Raw genomic sequence first — 7,854 nt, 5'->3', positions numbered from 1 at the left:
TTTTCATTGAGTCGAGATGTCAGCAATTATAGCAGACATGTAGAAATTCGCGCCATTGACGTTAAGAGACGGGCCAGAAATAAACAAGCAATCGGCTGGATAATTGCTAACGTAAATTCATGTAATTAAAATATTAAATTGATAAGAAGATAATGAAAGGTAATCACTTCCATGCAATTAAAAAAATACGTTATGTTCTGTGTGGAAATAATAGAAATAAATAAAAAGCCACCAATGCGGAAATGAATAATTTAATGTCGAATTAGACAATTCTCCATGTTTTTTAGAAGTATCAACAAGATAACAATTTACTGCTTTGAAAATTATTTTATTATTATTTTTTAAATATTTATTGCTTTAAATATTATTTTGCTTTTTTAAAAACATTTATTCTGCTAGACAGATTATGAGACGGACATCGTCATCCCCCTGCTCAGGAACATGAATATATGTCAAAGGTACTAAATAATTTCACTGTTAATATTCCTCCTTTAAACAAATTTGGACAAAGGTGCAAGGATCATTGTTTTCTGCCTAATTGTTTAATATGCTTCCACATAAAAATAAGTCAATTGATAGCAAAAATATTTCAAAAGAGAAATCAAACTTTGGCTGAAGAAAACTATGATATAAAATATTTTAATGACATTTGAAATGTGAAAAAAAATTATTGAACGCTGTACAGTAGAGTAGAGTAGGGCCGATGATGTATGAAGTTTTTTTTTTTTTTTAGACATCAAAGTGAAAGGGGTCTAAAAAGTTGCATTTTGGATCACATTGAATGTAAAAATTATTTAAAAAAATATTCCATACTACTTTTGGCCCTCAACCGAGGTTTGAAGTTTATCACTGCCTGAACATTTTGTTAATTGATAATAATAATAATAATGGTTTATTAACAAAAATTACAATTTCTTTATCTACTGCATACATACTTAGGTAATAGATTTCACTGGATTATGTCTAGTCTACCTAACTAGGTACAACCTGTTTTAAGGTAGACATTTTTATGCAAAAATAAACAATAACATGACTACCTACTAGTTAATTTATCATAAGTTGTACAATGTATATATATATATATATATATATATATACCATTTACTATTTTAGAATGTTTTTTAGTAAGTTTTCCGACTTTTCTCTACCTAAATCCAGTAAACATTTTATTTAATCGAATTCGGGTCATAGTTTTGTAATGTTCGGGTAAAATATCTTATCTTCTTAAATATATAAAATAATTTTATCAATATATAAATATTAATAAAATTATTTTTTGTTAGTAAAGATATAACTTAATCACGTTACAAATTCGAACACGTTTTGAAACTACCGAAATGCAAAAAGTTTACACTCCGCGGAACTGATTCCGTTGAGCGCCTGGCTAATATTGACGAAAACAATGTCTCGATGCTACCCATTTATTAGAAAACAAAGTGCAACTCTCGCCCTTAGATGCTTATTCAATAAGGTTTAATGCACATTATACAATGTAATTGGACTGATTTTCTTACTTGAATACAGAATTGACAGCCGGTTTAGCGCAAAAAATCGACTTTTTTGAAAACTTCAAGCTCTGGTGGAGGGCGAAAAGTGGTATCGAATATTAAAAAAAATATTTTTTGCATTCTGAGTAATCTAAAAGGCAACCTTTTAAACCCCTTTCATTTCAAAATTCGGAGAAAAATTAATCGGCCCACCTACTGTACAGTCTTCGTTAGAACTGGGAGGAGGACTCTTAAATACATTTTGTATTAAACATGTTTCATTATAATTAAAATAATACTAATAAAATGGCCGGCGAACGCACTAATCAGTACACCTTGAGGCTGAGTAATATCCAATAAATAAATATTATTTATTTTATGAATGATACAGTTCCCTCGGAGTAGTATACTATACTTGGGTTTTATTGTACCCATTAAAAATGCGTCGTTACTTTGACCTGTGCCTAATTATTAATTGTTGCCGCGATATGTGCTTCTATTTTATACAAAAGTTAATAACGAACGAACCAATGCGAATAATGATTCAAGCCTGTTTTTAGAATGGCCAGACGCAAATTAATAGTGTAAACAGGTCTTAATTTGTTTTAATATGCAACAACCTTGCCAAGTTACAAGTGACTTGTTACTAACGCCTATTCGCTAAAATCGTAATACCGCCACAATAACTCATATGTTGCCATTTTGAAATTCAAATACTTTTAGAGCTAGAAAACACATACTCAGGACTTACACTCGACAGACAATTAAAATGGAACAACCATATTGAAAATCAAATAGACCCGCTGACTACACTGAACTGCATTTTCTACAAAATAAAATAATATATCCGAAAAAAAAAACCTTAATGTACCAAGGATATGTAGAAAGAAAACCCAATTATCCTATACCTTTTTGGGGAACTGAAAACAAAACAACAATACAAAGACTACAAAGGCAACAAAACAAAATACTTTAAAACACACATAATCTAGACTAGATTACGTCGAGCGTAGGACTCTATAAATAAACACTTAAGCTAATCCACAAAATAACACAAGGACACATCGAAGACGATGACATCTAGCTGACAAGAGTAACTGACATACACAATCACAACACGATAAGGCGGCCTCCGTGGTGTAGTGGTCAAGACGCTTGACTCACGCACGGAAGGTTCCGGGTTCGATTCCCGGTGAGAACACAAAAATTAAAAATGTGATTTTTCTCAAGCCTGGGTGCTCTGTGATGTAATTCACCACTGTAATTAGGCCTCCTGGCCTGTTGTGGTGCAAAAAAAAAAAAAAAAATTACAACACTACCACATACAAAGAGCCAAAACAAGAAAAGGCTAATCCCAACTTATAAACAATCGACTAAAAATGTACGAAATGTATGTGTAAATGTTCCTCACAATATTAAAACAGCGACTGTACAGAAATTCAAAAACGAACCAAAAAATATGATGAAAATCCAACAAACTTACTTGAAGAACTATATATATAGTTGGATAATTTATATAGTGCCATTTTTGTGAAAGTCACCTCAAGGGCGCTGTACAATTAATAAATATCCCAGTACGTCTTGCAGCTACAGAGCGCATAGACGGTAAGTAATCTAGCCCCCATTTACATTATGTTTTAACATATGCATTAAAACAATATTAAAAATACTGAGTTAAATACAGGAGTTCGACGTTTGCTCAAATTATGGTTATTAGAAAAAAGTTTTTTGTATTAGTGATAGTTTTTAATTTTTCAAAATGTAACCTGTAATTGTTTTTCAAGTAAAATTATTGTTAATGTAGGCTAAGTGTAAATGTAAGAACCTGCTGACGAGTTGTATGTATGCAACTCAGCAGGACTTTAATTTAAGAATATTTTGTAAATATTTTTGAAAAAAAAAAAAAAAACGCTACAAATAAACTAATTTGACAATGAAGTTTAGTGCTTGAATGATATTTAAATTTTTAAAAAGGCACTTTTAAAAATAGAAGTTAGATTATAATAAGTGTTGCATCTACTGAGCACATGGTCTGCTGAAATTCTAGCAACTTAAAATTGTGTCAATAAATTTACAAAAAATAAAGGTCAAGCATAGTAGATAATTTGTCAGGTGTTCTTCTTGCACTTTTGTTTAAAAATGCGTCTTATTCATTATTGTTTACTTACCATTTACTTGTCAAACTCTTAATTGTTCGCACATTCGCGGCGATTATGAACGCTATCTCCATCGGAACATATCGAGACGGTATAAACTAACATCGATATTTACATACGAAAATGTACATATTTGTAGAAAAATTCAACGCATCTTCGTCGGTAACTTGTAATTGAACAGTTTTAGTAAAAAATAATGTAAACATATTGCATTTTTCATTCAGAAAACTTATTTTTCTTTGTAGATAAAATTTAAGAGACATTTCAACTTCCCAGTAGAATACGGACCACGGTTTATTAGAATCATGAAGATGTGTTTTATCAAGTTGATTTTACGTTTTAAAAATTAAAACTTATAAGATAAGAAACACTGATTTAAGTCCACTGAAAACTTTATTTTATTTTTACAAATATAAAAACGAAATTTCGTGACAATTGTTTCGCCTTGTTAGGGCAATTTCAAACGAATGTGAAGATTATATGGATTGAATGTCCTTATATGGTTATATAATTCAAGGTACGTAAAAAATAAAAATAATATTATGAGCTATACATGTACATTAATCATAATTGAGGGAAAAACCAATAGTTAAGGGCAAAGCTAAGTGTTTAATAGGTAATGGGAAATTTAGGTATTTCTATTTTAATTTCGGAAAAATTTATAACAAAGTAAGTATTTATTGACTTACATGTATGTATTGTGAGATAATTAATATAGCTTTATAGTTTTATATCTTAAGATAATTGTTGTAGAAAATATATCAATAATACTATAATAGGTTGGTGTAATTTTAAATTTTAATACACGATCGAAATATTATGAAGAAATTTATTTAAACATAAATGTATTATTATACAATATTTCTATTTGTAAGAATTTCTTATCAAAATATATAAATGCAATTGTAACATGATTCATCTATTAATTACGCGTCATGTAAGCGCGTACATAAAGGGACACAGTGAATAATAACTGTATTTAAATATGTTTAATAGTAGTAAAAATATACGTTGGTTTGTTCATTTATCATTTTAAAATTAGGGTTGTTTAGATATTTATTAATTTCCAATTGTTCGAGTATATTAAGTTTACGGCCTTTGCTTTCAACGTGTAATGGAATTGGTTTATTTGAGATATGAATTTTATGATTATTTTCAATTAAGTGTTTGCAAATTGAGGATCTTGTTTTTTATTTTTAAAGGATCTTATGTGTTCTGAATATCTAGTTAAGAAAGAGCGCCCAGTTTGAATATGGAGTTCTACAAAATAAACACCAAATCAATCAATACATGTTAGAAATTACTTACAATTGCATAACACAGCTTATGTGCAAAGCTATTCTAATTACTTATATGTACAATCACCAGAGTTAAGTTGTTGTTGCACGTAAAGAATGAATACAAACCAATGTTATGCCAAACTCAATCGAAACAATTACATTGTTTATTGTGTCGGTTTTGCATTTACACGTCGTTATTTTTAAACATCTTGTTAAAAAAAACTTAATTTTCATTTTTCGGACGTAGGTACTGCCCCAATGAGGAAATCCAAGCAAATGTTTCGTTTTTGTAAGCAACACAGTAAAACACATATCTGAATATTTTGTGCGGTGCCGGTAGCATTATTTTGAATAACAGATTCTTATATCTTGTGTGGATGTTGTAGCGAGTGACAGATTCTTTTTTATTACATTTCGATTGCTCCGAAAAACGAACAATTAATTATGAGGCCCAGAGGGGTGATATTTCTAGCTGTCCGAGATACTAATCAACCGAAGCCCGAAGGGCCAATTGTGGCCAATTGCGTCCACCGTGGTGTTGTGGTCAAGACGCTTGACTCACACACGGAAGGTTTCGTGTTCGATTCCCGGTGAGAACATAAAAATTCAATGCAATTTTTCTCAAGCCTGGGTGTTCTGTGATGCAATTCACCGTTGTAATTGGACCTCCTGGCCTGTTGTGGTGCAAAAAAAACTGAGGTTCGTAGGGCCGATGGAACGAGGCCCGGGGTCGATCAAATGAGGCCCGCTGGGCCGAATTTTATAGCATTCCGACTGTCTATTGCTAGTAAAATAGTTATCTGTCTTTAAACATTCATATGAACAGATTTTACAATTTTATTTTTATACTGATTATTATTTGTGACAAGAATTTATTATTTTGGAAATGTTTGTCATTGCATTTTATGCAAGAAACGAATTTCCTTGTGGACTTATCACAAGGGTCTAAACATTCGTATATAAAATGTTTAAAAAAATATTATTCTAAAAATCTAGTAGTTTTTTTATAAAATATTAATTTACTTGAAAAACTTAATTTTTTTTTTAATGGCACCAGTAACCATGAAATAATTAAATATTTACTTCGATTAAGGAACTAAGTGCAATCATAGTATCGATTAAGGAACTAAGTGCAATCGCACTAACTTAATTATACCTTATTACCAGTCGGTAATTTAATAAATAATAAGTAGTAAAAACCGTAATGTTTTTATTACAATTTAAATCATTTGTTTATTTTGTATACAAATATGATAAATTCTTAAGTAAATGTAAAAATAAAAAGAAAGTCAACAAAAATAATAAAGATAGATAAAAGTACTTCATTATATGGAATATTATTGATTCCATTTTGTTTTGTTAAAAATTAAATGTAGGTATGCAAAATAATATATATTATAATGAAATACGTAGGTGAGTATATATCACTTTTTTCCAGATATTTGATAATTAAAATGCATTAGTAACTAATTTAACGTTTTGAAAAAAACTATTTTTAAAAATTAGGTACTTCAAATTTTCAATAAATATTTTTATAATACCTAAAATCAGTCTATCAAAAAAAAAAATTGCACAAAAAAACAATAACATTTAAAATAATTCAGTAAAAATTCTGATGTTTTATCTATATTATGAAGAACAAAATAAATTCTTATATTTTCATGTTCATTTTGGATTGCGTGCATTTTATTATTTCTTTTGATCATTCTTGCACAAAAAGCAGAAATTATAGGTGCAGTGAATAGATTTAAAAAGGATCAATGTCAGAGGAATTCGGATTTTTACCTGTTTTAATAATAGGCGACCCCTTTTTTACACCTGAGGTACATATTACCTATGCAATGGAGGTGCGGATGTTTACCTACGGTTTACAAGCCATCGTAGATTTTTTATCTTAAACAACCCGATAACAATATTATAAAAACAATCTTACATTCCAATCGGGCAAATAAAAAACATTGAACAATACTATATGTGTATTTTAATATACGTCCTACAAAAGACCGCATCCTCATTTAAATTCATCCAAGTAATTTAAATGAACACCTGGATTATCTACCAGTTTTACAAAACATTGACTTTACGTAACCGTAAACAAAATTAAAAGTTTAATACCCGACAACGACCTGATAGAACTATTTTTCACATAACACCGCTATTTTAATTGTCAATCTGTTCAAATACAGTTTAAAAGTTTTGAATAATACGTTATTCGTATTAATTTATGAACTTGTCAACAAAACACAAGAAATGTAGGTAAGAATTCCGACGTTAGATAAAATAGAAAGGGTTTGATAACTTGTATCATGTAGGTCAAAATACCCTGTTACGATACAAATCACATCCTATTACCGCGCATGGAGACGAGCATTATCTAAAGTAAGGTTAGAAATAGAAACAATTTAACTTACGGTTATTTAACCAACACTAAAATGATAACACTTAAACAAACTGTCACTTGATAAACAAACATGTCTGTGTCAAACATCGTGAGAAATGTCAAATTAGAAGACATCAAAAACTGTCAATACACAAAACGTCATAACTAGAATGTATCGCGGTCATTGCTGAATATTACGAAAAATATGCACTAACACTTTGCGCACGACATCGGAAACAGAAAAACGGATTTAACTTCTTTGATTTGCCGGTTGATTAATCATCCAGAAGTGTAAAAAGCCAATAAAAAAGCGTGCTAACCGCGTTCACCACTCCTTTTCTCTTTCCATTTTCTACGACAGCGAACAGCTGCAGTAGAACTTCGTGTTTTCGTATTTTTAGGCACGATGAGCCATCTATTATTCATATTGCTTACTACAGTACCACCTGTTGGCGATACGCTACTTCTGTCGGTAAAAACGTTTTCTACTCTCTCACGGCGGTAATTTCGTACGATAATAAATGTCATTAGCCTCCATTTTACAAGCAAAA

The sequence above is a fragment of the Micrasema longulum genome, unplaced genomic scaffold, assembly GCF_059751315.1.
Source record: "Micrasema longulum isolate JH-2025_06_02 unplaced genomic scaffold, ASM5975131v1 h1tg003589l, whole genome shotgun sequence".
Lineage (NCBI taxonomy): Eukaryota > Metazoa > Arthropoda > Insecta > Trichoptera > Brachycentridae > Micrasema > Micrasema longulum.
This window is presented reverse-complemented; position numbering follows the sequence as displayed.